The sequence below is a fragment of the Heteronotia binoei genome, chromosome 2, assembly GCF_032191835.1.
Source record: "Heteronotia binoei isolate CCM8104 ecotype False Entrance Well chromosome 2, APGP_CSIRO_Hbin_v1, whole genome shotgun sequence".
Classification (NCBI taxonomy): domain Eukaryota; kingdom Metazoa; phylum Chordata; class Lepidosauria; order Squamata; family Gekkonidae; genus Heteronotia; species Heteronotia binoei.
In genome coordinates this window covers 61,819,815-61,832,272 of record NC_083224.1, presented here as the reverse complement: position 1 = coordinate 61,832,272, position 12,458 = coordinate 61,819,815, and the positions used below count along the sequence as shown (strand labels likewise).

Genomic DNA, 12,458 nt, shown 5'->3' with positions numbered 1-12,458 from the left:
AACTTTTTGCATAGATACAAAATTTATTGCTTGTGTAACTGCTGAATTTATTATCATACTTGAATGCAGTTCTGCTTTTGTTACATTTTGTTACAGTATTTATTTTTAAGTTGCATGTTCTTATTGTGTTGAAAAGCTTTAATTCAAAATAATTCAAAAAGTTTAATTCAAGATGTTGTTTCCCCCTGAATAATACAGCACGATCCCCCCTCATGCTGGTGCAGTTGTGGTCTGTGGGAGCAGATTAGGACAGCACTTGATAAAGCCCTTTTTCTTCCCTGCTGTATCCAGTGGGGAAGGACTGTTGGGTGCATTTAGTTCTGCTCAGAGGGAGGGGAAAGGAGAGAAGAGAGCTCAGCTGAGCCATATGCCAGTTTTCTCCAATATACTGAGCTGCACGTATAGTTGAACATCAAAGACAACTAGGTGTTTTCTAGGTTAGTGAATTTTCATTCAAGAATGGACTGGAACAGGAGATTTGACTAATTGCCAGTAACACAACTTCAAAGCGAATATTGTGTACCATCAAGTAGCAGAGAATTTTTAATCACTTGAGAGCTATGTTTGAATAGCTGTTTTGTTTTAATGATTCTGTGTATTTAATTTCATTTTCTCATTTGAATCAAGCTTGATTGGTCTTTCTTTCAATAAATAAAATAGTTGCAATATTAACTTAAGTTCCTTTTTAAAAAATCTCTCTACAACCATTATAAGTTTCCTGGTAGCACCTGAAGTGTTTCAGAAGTCAAGGAAATGTCCTTTCCTTTTTCACCAAAAAATTCCAGTCTGAATTGTCCAGGTTGAGCACTAAATGGTAAATGATTTGTTTGAAGTTCTTCATCTTCATATGTTGTCATGCTGGAGTTATAAATTCTTGGTGCATCATATAGACCTCCTGATATTACAAGTGTATCATCTGGGGTAGCATATCTGTCCACTGTAAAAAAAAGGAAAAATTAAATACTATTGATGAAAGACTATATACATTCAGGCTTAGGACTGTATCTTTTCACTGTATCTGTAGGAATCTCCCACTGTCCAAGATGGAAGAAAGCCCTGCCACAAGTATAATAAATGGTGTTATTATGTAGAGAAATATTTTGCCTATTATTCAAAGTACCACATACAGTCTTTCATGTCTACATGGGTTCTTTTCAGTTCCCTCCTTATGTTAGGGATCCTCCTTATGTTAGTTAGCATGTGGTTGTGGAGGAATTTGTACACTAGGCCTAAGCCAGCATTAATGTGGCTCACTTTACAGTTCCCCCCAGATTCACACTTGAATAACCTGAATGTAAGTAAGAAACATTATGAAGGGCAGCTGGGTAACTGAATTGTGCTCAGCAATAAACCAGTGAGTTTTCAGATGTCACATCAGATCTCTGATTGATTGTGTTCAGCACCAGCTGAGCTTCTTGTGCTTACATGCTTCGTTCCCTCTTATTTCCTTCACTTGTGCAAGAGCTTAACAGAAATCTTCCTGGATTCAGAAGCCTTGAATCAAATTAATTTTGTCAAATTAATTTTTGCCATGCCATTTAAATTCAGATACTTTGGCCATTTCCAAGCAGGTTATTTGCCCTAGGTTCAGAGCTGTTATCAAGTGGGGGTTCCCCTCCCTTGCTTTTCCACATAATTGAGGTACATTTGTGCACTTCTTAGGATTTCCTCAGTTTTTCTCCAAGCTTTCCCAGACCTGCTTTACTCTGAAGTTTTGGGAAAAATTGGAACAAAGCCTGGATGGCTGTCATGTGGCCCAAAATTTTCAAATCTTTCCATTGCAGCTAATAGCACAAGCATAGCCACAATAGCACAAGCATAGCCACCTTCAAGAGGAGGTTAGATAAAAATATGGAGCAGAGGTCCATCAGTGGCTATTAGCCACAGTGTGTGTGTGTGTATTTGGCCGCTGTGTGACACAGAATGTTGGACTGGATGGGCCATTGGCCTGATCTAACATGGCTTCTCTTATGTTCTTAATTTGGAAACCATTTTCTTTAAAGTGGTCATTTTTTCCACCTGCTAACAGCCTCCCCTTTTAAAATGGCAACTATCAATATAATGTTAGAACAACACATGCAATCCCCTGCTTTTTAGAGCAACTGTCTGCAATGAAACAGGATAGAGACTCGCTGGATTTTTTTTTTTAATGAAAGCTGGGAATTTCATTGGCAGCTGCAACAGCAACAGAGAAACTATACATGCCTGTCCCCATGTGGAAAACATCTTGGTCAAATTGTAATTGGTTTCTTCCTAACAAATTGAAATTCTAAATCATGGTTGATTTAGAATCCTAGTTTAAAAGGAGGGAATAAACATGCTTTCCAAGTACCTACATTTGGACATCTTAACAAATTGGAGTTTGATACAAGACTTCTAAAATGAAGAAGAACCTTTCAATTCTGTTCTGCATGTAATTGAGGAGAACATGGTGGGGAATCATGCTAAAAGGCTGCTTAGAGTTGCCAGGTCCCCCCTAGCCACTGGCAGGGGATGGGGGGTAGGGCTGCCAGATCCAGGTTGAGTGTCATGGGCGATGGCAATGACCATGCGGGGCCCCCACCCAAGTTGACAGCAGAGCCTGTAGCCAGGCCCTCTTGTGCTCCTGAAGCTGACAGCTTGCCGCTGCCTGAGTCAGCATTCCCCACACCTGCCCCAGCAGCAGTGGAAGAGGCACAGCTGCAAGCAGGAAGCCCACCAGACTTGCCCCTGCGGGTAGCTCAACTGAGGGAGTGACTCTGCCAAGACTTAGAGACCCATTGGAGGGATGCACACCTGAGAGGAAGGCGGTCACTGAGTCCTGAGTTTTAACAGACGCTTCACCATGCACTAATGGGAACCTCGCTAAAGGCCCATTTACCAATTTTAAAGAGTTTTATTGGTTTCAGAAAGAGTAAGGGTAGGGGATGGGGGGAATAGAGAGCACAATACATTTTAACCTTATTCTGCATAAAGATACTTTCAAAGAATACAAGCTTACATCTACAATACTTTCTTTACATAAATTGTCCCATATTATTATCTGTACAATAAACATCATCAACAGTTTAAAATTTTATACTATAAATCTTTCGGTTAAGTTATCTATTAGTCTTGACAATTTCAGTAAAAGCAATTTTGTAATATAAAAAATAGGGGAAAAGGGAGAAATAAGTTCACACCAGAGAAGCTTAAGAGTCTTGAATGTCTAACCAGGCATAAAATTTCATCCAGTATTTTCTTGCTTCTTCCTTAGATCTCCCAGCCAACAGTTGGGATAGAAAGTCCAGCTTTGCTGTTTCCAGAATTTTTCCCACCAAGTCCATTTTTGTGGGAATTTCCTGAGATTTCCATCTCTGCGCCTAGAGAATCCTGGCTGCTGTGTTGAAATGTGCCATCAAATGTCTCATTTCTTTGGAATAGTCCTCAGGAAATATATTCAATAAAAATATTTCTGGTTTGAATTGGATATGTCTTCATAATCTCCTGTAGTATTTCGTGTACCATTTTCCAATAACCCTTCACCATCTCACATGTCCACCACATATGGTAAAAAGAACCAACCTGTTTAGTGCATTTCCAACATTTGTTAGACATATTAGTATAAATCTTACACAATTTCTGTGGAGTCAAGTACCATCTATAAAACATCTTGTACAAATTTTCTTTAAAAATTGCTGACCTAGTTAATTTAACAATGAGCTTCCACAGTCTCTCCCATTCTTCTAATGTAATATGACCAAAAATTTTTGCCCGTTGAACCATACAATCTTTTACAACTTCGTCTTGTGTCTTCATCTGAAGTAGATATGCATATAATTTGAAAATTAGCTTTTCCTGTGGACCCAAAAATATTTTGTCAAATGAGTATTGTTCTGTATTGAAACCTGTCATCTTGTCTTTGGCATACCTAGATTCAACTTGCATTCTCAACCACCAGTTCATTTTGATGTCCATATTTTCCAACTCTTCTCTGGTTTTCAATTGATTATCTTTCCCCAACAGGTTATCGTACCTATAATTCTGTTTTGGTTTTAGAAGATTTGGATGAGTAAATGCTTCTACTGGGAGACCCATCTTGAAATTTTTTATAAATTCTGGTCTTTAGCCATGACCACGTGTGGTACAAGGATTTTCGAAACCAATGATTCTTAAAATAGGAATGGCCTTCAAGTCTTTCATACCATGGATACGCATGCCACCCCATAGTGAGATCATGTCCCTCTAACAACAATTGTCTCTTATCATTCAGTAGTATCCAGTCTCTTACCCACAAAAGCACAGAAGCTTTGTAATACAATTGCCAGTCTGGAAGGCCCATACCTGCTCTTAATTTAAAGTCTTACAATGTCTTTAGTTTGATTCTAGGTTTTTTGCCTTGCCAAACATATTTAGAGACCATCTTGCTTAGTTCTTGAAAAAATCCACTATTTAAAAATACTGGAATAGTTTGAAACAGGAATAGTAGCCTTGGAAGGATATTCATCTTTATTAAGGCTATTCTTCCCATTAAGGATAGATTCAAGTCATGCCATTTTTCCAAATCTTTTAAAATTTCTTTAAGTAGTTTATCATAATTGTCTGTTTTTAAATTGCTACACATTTGAAATAAAAACACCTAGATATTTGATTCTTTTCTCATACAAAACCCCTGATTTTTGCTGGAAAGATTGAATTTGTTCCATCATCATATTCTTTGTCAAAAAATTTGTTTTGTAGTAATTAATCTTCAATCCTGCCCAGTAGCCAAATTGTTTAATCTTGTTTATGAGGCAGTCTATTGAATCTATTGGTTGCTCTAGTATAAAGACTAGGTCATCTGCAAAGGCTCTGAGTTTATATTGTTCATCTTTTATCACAGCTCCCTTTATACTTTTATCTTCTCTTATTTGGTTATTCAGTACCTCTAGAGATAAGATAAAAAGTAGAGGTGACAATGGACAGCCTTGCCTTATACCTTTTTGAATATTAATTGCATCCGTTAGTTCGCCGTTCACTGTCACCCTTGCACTTTGAAAAGAATATATTGCTTCTGCTGCTCTCAAGACGTTTTCACCACATTCCATGCCTTTCAGTTGCTGTAGCATAAATTGCCAACAAACATTATCAAAGGCCTTCTCAGCATCTAAACAAATTAGAGCCAGTTGTTTCTGGATGAGTTTCATAATATTCCAAAATATTATAAACTGTTCTGACATTATCTTTCAAATATCTTCTAGGAAGGAACCCTGATTGGTCATAATGTATTATAGACTGTAAAACTTTCTTCAAACGTTGTGCCAATATTGCAGTGAAAATTTTATAATCAACATTTAAAAGGGAGATTGGACGATAGTTTTTAATATCTTTCAAATCATCTTCTTTTGGAATCAAAGATATTGTAGCTTCTTGCCATGAAACTGGTATTTGGCCTTCCTCTTGAATCTTTTCAATAAGATGCTTAAATGGTAATAGTAAAGACTCTTCATTAGCTTTGTAGAATTCTGCAGGTAATCCATCTGGACCCGGAGTTTTGCCATTCTTTTGAGATGCCATTGCATCTCCAAGTTCCCTAATTGTTATATGATATGGATGTAACCCTTTAACCTTGTTTTTATTTTTTATTTTCCTTCCCTTTATCTGTCGCTGGAATATTTTTGACATGATTTAAATATTTTTGGTTTTGGATTTTTTTTTTAATTTACCCTTCCTTTTTTGGCTTTGGATTCTTTTTTTTTATTTACCCTTCCTTTTTTTTTGCATTACCAAGTATGGGAACTTTTACCTACTTTCTATTATATTTTGCTTTTCTTTTTGGGAATGCCTGGTTTCCTTTTCTTTCTTTTTTTGGATTGTTGGCTTAATTTTTAATTCTTGATTTTACTCTTGGATTACAAATAGGGCATTCAGCCCTGGATTACAACTGTATACCTTGAAGTTCCTGAAATTTGAAGTTATTGAAAGACGTTGTAGTGACTTGGATTTCAACTGAATCAGCATTGCTAGAGGACTTGTAAGTTGCTGTGAACTGAATTGTTTTGCCTATTGACTATTAAGTGTGGCTGACTAGAAAGTTTTGTTTACTATTATTCTTACCATTGTTTTGGCTACCACAAATTGTTGATAGAAGCTAGAAGGCTTTTTTTCTTTTTAAAACTATTTCATAATAAAGGCATTGCTTGGTGGAGATTAGCTTATCTGTTATAAACAGGAACATAGAGTTTCAAAACAAACTCTTAAGAGGCATTATTGAACTTGTGGCTGTGAGTGTGCTTATTCTAATAAGAATGGAAAATAAAGCTGGGATTGGTTTCAAAGAAACAGTAAAAAGAAAAAGAAAACAGAAAGGAAAGCCACCAATTCCTTCACCTAATGCTCCACCTGGGCCAGGGAAATTTACGACCATAGGGAGACATGAAAGAAATGCAAAACATATTAATGACTGCTATAGCACAGCTGACTAGTAAAGTAGACAATATTGGTGAACAGATGGCAGAGATTAAACAAGAGTTTTTGGAGAACAACAGACAGCTGAGACTAACAAAGCCTTAAAAGTATTAGATGGTCAGGTGACAGAATATCCAAAAGGTGGAACATTTGGAAAAAAATAGAATATACATGATTCTAGACTTCTGCAGTTGGAAGTAGACAGAGCTGCCTATATGTTGAGGTTTCAAAATATACCAGAAGTGAAAACTGAAGATTTACAGAAAATTTTAAGTGAAGCCTTGGCTGAAATTTTACAGGTGACTCCTCAGAGAATGGAAGAAGAGTTTGATCAAGTCAGATGGGTGCCATCAAGTTATACAAGACGAAACAAATTACCTAGTGAAGTTCATTTGAAGCTCACAAGAAAGAGGACTAAAGATGACATTTTGAAGCAAATGAGAGACAGACCCATGATGATAGCCGAAAACATGGTGAAAATTCTAAGAGAGGTACCTTGGCCAGTGAGACAAAAGAGGAGAGAATATCAAGCGTTAACAGACTCTTTGAGAGGAAGAGAAATACCCTATATGTGGCTAATGCCAGAAGGCCTTCTTTTTACCTACCAAGAGAACACATATAGGATAAATTCCATTTTCAAAGCTCAGAATCTGGATAGAGTGAAGGAAAAAGAAGGCAAGGAAAAGAATGATGATGAGGAGGAGGAAGAAAGTTCTGGTGAAGAGAATCCAAATGAACCACGGAGATACCACACAAGACAGAAATCCAAAAAAGATAAGATAATGATAAGCAAAACCCATAATGGCCTCAATAGTTTCAATTAATGTGAATGGACTTAACTCTCCTATCAAAAGGAGGAAGACTTTTACATATTTGATAAAAATGGAAATGGACATAATTTGCTTACAAGAAACTCATATTTTAACTAAAGATCAACATCTTTTGAGAAATAAAAAACTTGGTAATATATCTACAGCAACAGACATGAATAAAAAGAAAAGGGGAGTGGCAATATGTATTAAAGACAAATTTAACCCACAATTGCAGTATGTTTCTGAAGATGGAAGAATTCTATTAGTGGAAATTACAGTGGATAAAAAAAAATTACTTGCAAATATCTATGCCTCAAATGATCAATAAGAGAAATTTTTTCAGTATTTGCGTCTTAAATTATCATAAGAACATAACATAAGAGAAGCCATGTTAGATCAGGCCAATGGCCCATCCAGTCCAACATTCTGTGTCACACAGCGGCCAAATATATACATATACACACACACACACTGTGGCTAATAGCCACTGATGGACCTCTGCTCCATATTTTTATCTAACCCCCTCTTCAAGGTGGCCATGCTTGTGGCTGCCACCACCTCCTGTGGCAGTGAATTCCACATGTTAAGAAGTACTTCCTTTTATCCGTTTTAACCTGTCTGCTCAGCAATTTCATCGAATGCCCACGAGTTCTTGTATTGTGAGAAAGGGAGAAAAGTACTTCTTTCTCTACTTTCTCCATCCCATGCATTATCTTGTAAACCTCTATCATGTCACCCCTCAGTCGATGTTTCTCCAAGCTAAAGAGCCCTAAGCGTTTCAACCTTTCTTCATAGGGAAGGTGTTCCAGCCCTTTAATCATTCTAGTTGCCCTTTTCTGAACTTTCTCCAATGCTATAATATTCTTTTTGAGGTGCGGCGACCAGAACTGCACACAGTACTCCAAATGAGACCGCACCATCGATTTATACAGGGGCATTATGATACTGGCTGATTTGTTTACAATTCCCTTTCTAATAATTCCCAGCATGGCGTTGGCCATTTTTATTGCAAACGCACACTGTCTTGACATTTTCAGTGAATTATCTACCACGACCCCAAGATCTCTCTCATGGTCAGTCTCTGCCAGTTCACACCCCATCAACTTGTATTTGTAGCTGGGATTCTTGGCCCCAATGCGCATTACTTTGCACTTGGCCACATTGAACCGCATCTGCCACGTTGACGCCCACTCACCCAGCCTCAACAGATCCCTTTGGAGTTCCTCACAATCTTCTCTGGTTTTCACCACCCTGAACAATTTAGTGTCATCCGCAAATTTGGCCACTTCACTGCTCACTCCCAACTCTAAATCATTTATGAACAAGTTAAAGAGCATGGGACCCAGTACCGAGCCCTGCGGCACTCCACTGCTTACCGTCCTCCACTGCGAAGACTGCCCATTTATACTCACTCTCTGCTTCCTATTACTTAGCCAGTTTTTGATCCACAAGAGGATCTGTCCTTTTACTCCATGACTCTCAAGCTTTCTAAGGAGCCTTTGATGAGGAACTTTATCAAAAGCTTTCTGGAAGTCAAGGTAAACCACATCTATCGGGTCTCCTTTGTCCACATGTTTGTTCACCCCCTCAAAGAAATGTAACAGGTTAGTGAGGCAAGATCTTCCCCTAAAGAACCCATGCTGAGTCTTCCTCAATAACCTGTGTTCATCAATGTGCCTACTCATTCTGTCCTTGATAATGGTTTCTACCAACTTTCCCGGTATTGAAGTCAGACTGACTGGCCTGTAATTTCCCGGATCTCTTCTGGAACCCTTTTTAAAGATGGGGGTGACATTTGCTACCTTCCAGTCCTCAGGAAGAGAGGCAGATTTCAATGAAAGATTACAGATTTTTGTTAGAAGACCCACAAGTTCATCTTTGAGTTCTTTCAGAACTCTCGAATGTATGCCATCTGGACCCAGTGACTTATTAGTTTTTAATTTGTCTATTAGTTGTAGGACCTCCTCTTTTGTCACCTCAATCTGACTCAGGTCTTTCAACACCCCTTCCAATATTAGTGGTTCTGGGGCGGGCAAACTCTTCTCATCTTCCACGGTGAGGACAGAGGCAAAAAATGCATTCAGCTTCTCAGCCATTTCCCCATCCTCCTTCAGTAATCCTTTTACCCCATGGTCATCCAAGGGCCCCACTGCTTCCCTGGCTGGTTTCCTACTTCTAATATATTTGAAGAAATTTTTATTGTTGGTCTTTATGTTTTTTGCAATATGCTCCTCATAGTCCCTTTTTGCCTGCCTGATCACAGTCTTGCATTTGATTTGCCACTGCCTGTGTTCCCTTTTACTAATCTCACTTGGACTGGTTTTCCACCGCTTAAAGGAGTCCTTCTTACCTTTTACAGCTTCCATTACTTTGTTTGTTAACCATGCAAATTGTTATCAAATTTGGAGTATGTAGAATATTGTCTAATAGGAGATTTCAATGCAGTCTCTGAGAGACAACTGGATAAAAAACTGCTAAAGGCCCATTTAACCCCCCTGCTTGGGGCTGGGCTCCTCGTGGAAGCAACAAGTCGCCTTTTTGTTGACTTACATTCACCCTGGCTGTTGCGCTCCTGATCGAACTTTCCAGCTTCCTGACTCTCAGCTCTGGCTGACTTTGCTTTCCGTCCCCCAACTTGGCTACCTGACTCGGCTTCGGTTAGAACTCCCTGGCTCAACCCCGGACTGGACTTGGACTTTGCTCCCGACCGCACCCAGCCCGTGACATTGGGAAACTCCTGGAAATTCAGTAATGAAGTCTGGGAAGGACAGGGACATCAGTTGGAGGTACAATGCTACAAAGTCTACCCTCCAAAGCATCCATTTTCTCTGAGGGAACTGATCTCTGTAGTCTGGAGATGAGCTGTAATTCCAGGGGATCCCCAGATCATACCTGGAGGCTGGCATCCCTAGGTTGGATTTATGGCCATCATGAACAAACAGGTTTATTGTGTTCTCTGAATGTAGCTGATGGAATTGATCAGACTGGAACTCTTGCTTCATACAATTTCAGTTGCCATGATCAAATGTTAGGGAGGTTCAGATAATGCGATGGTGTCCCTGGTAGAGTCGTTAGGTTTCCTGCTAGCAATCCTCATTGCCCACTACTGCTCCAAGTGGTAGGAGCAGATATTTGTCACTTCCAGGTTTCCCTGTAGCTCTAGGACTCACCAGAAACTCTGTATTTTTACCAGTTTCCAAAGATTCTTACAGTGATGTGAAATCACTTCTGATTTTCCCAGACCCATAGACACCACTGCCATTTTAAAGCCTAATGAAGCAATATAAAAATGCTGTGAGGTCCTGACTGTCCTGTTCTGATCCACAGTATGACTCTTGTCCCCTCCCTAGGATGCCCTTTCCAGTGCCCAAATGGCTGCACCCTCCACAGCTGTTTCAGCACTTGCAAAAGCAGGGGAGGGAGAAGTATGTCATCCAGCTGTGCTGCCCTCAGCATTTTAAAATCATCTAATTAGGATTTTAAATGGCAGCATCTGTGGGTGGGCCAGACCCAGGGAAGCCATCATGTCTGGGTTTCATGGCCCTGGATTTCCAATACATGTGGACTTCATCCTGAGCATATGGGCTTGGTAATAAATGCTGAATTAGTGTTGTTACATCTCCATCCAGTTTATTTTGTGAGGGGGGGGGGGGATCTGTAAGGTCTTCATCCTGACATCTGCAGTTCTGCAATGTACCTTTTAAAAAGAATATGACTGGAATCTGCAAGATGCAGCAGTTGTACCTGGTGAAGTAAGCTATAGTCCACAAAAGGTCATGCTACAATACATTTATTGGTCTTTACAACCACATAATTTGTTGCCTTTAAAGTTCACCACATCAAACAAACCACACAATCACAGCTCCTTTCCAGGTTTATTGACAAAACGTTTATCAGTACCTGAGCTGCCAGATGCTTCCATGTGAGCAAGATAAAGAACACCTCTTTTTAAAAATGCAGGATGAAAATAAACTGCAATCAAGCTGCAATTTTCAACATGCTTAATTAGATATTAATAATGCATACATCATTGGGGGAAATTTCCAGGTAAACTTGGTTCTTATTGGGAACACAGCACTAAAAACCACATAAGAGTAGTAAAATATAGTTTTCAAAATGTTTGATTTAAAAAATACCTGTATCAAAAGAGGTGTCATCGAGTTGGTGGTGGGAATACTGAGCTCTTTGTATCCTGTATTTATTGAGAATGTAAACAAGAAGCCCTAGAACTGTCAGTGTGAGAATGAGGGCAAACACAACAGTTAGGATGAACTCTGAATTCTTCATACGAGGTCCGGCAACTGCAATGGAATAATTTAGAGATCTTACTATGCATACCAGAAAAGTTCAATGTTCACACTCAAACTTTACTAGTCTTCTAGTTCATGTTCAAACTCAAATGTCACTAGTCTTCCAGTTCATGGAGTTTCTGCCAAATATATGATTCCATTGGATCAGATTTTTTTTAACAAACATGCTTTATCTCCTGTATACTCAATATCATACCAGAAGAGCTCTTGGCACATAGTATTGTGGTTAAATAACAGAAACAGAAGCAGCAGATATTTTTTTTAAAAAAAATCTGGTACTCCAGGCAATCCCACAGGTACTGTTGTTTCCAATTTGCAATGTTACTCACTCAGTCTGACATAGGTCCATTCTGATTTTGACTGAAGTTGAGCCGTTTGGGGTTTACTTCTAATGCTGTGCCTGCATTCTACATCTCTCTCTCCAATTTGTATTGAGAATTGCAGTGTATATATTCTACATACCAATGAGAAAACCTGGGTAGTGTTCTGGAATTGCTTTCTCCTGATTGGTTAGTTTCACACTGGGCATGCCTTTTGAAATAGGAGATTCTTCCAGCTGAATTTACTGTGTGGTCGCTATTAGTGTCCCCCTCCCCATTATCAGTAGTCAAGGAGTTTGCTGGAGGAAAAAAACCCACTGCCAGGCACTGCTTTAAGCATTTAGTGAGAGTCAATGCTGACTACTTGGCTGGAGAGAGGGGAGGTGGAAATGTCAGTGCCTTGCAGTCTGAATCCCCACCGCCCCCGGCCCATTGTTATTTAGAAATTACAAAAAGAGGAAGAAGATGGATCAGAGTTTTTTATAAAAAGGCTGCTGCTGTCACAAAGTAGGTTACAGCATTCTTACATTTGAAATATTTGTGGTCAGAGTCAATTTAAAAGGAAGCCTTTTTTTCCAAATACAAAATAGCCCAGCATCTTAACCAACCAA

At 39.0% G+C, this 12,458-nt stretch overlaps 1 long non-coding RNA gene across 1 annotated transcript; it reads right to left on the bottom strand.

Moving 5' to 3' along the window:
* Window positions 1–3: 3 nt before the first annotated feature.
* LOC132566289 (uncharacterized) lies at window positions 4–11,543 on the bottom strand. Its single transcript, XR_009555051.1, has 2 exons — window positions 11,354–11,543; window positions 4–937 (listed from the first exon to the last, which is right to left on the bottom strand). It is a non-coding gene; the product is annotated as an uncharacterized LOC132566289 (long non-coding RNA).
* Between the last annotated feature and the right edge of the window lie 915 nt (window positions 11,544–12,458).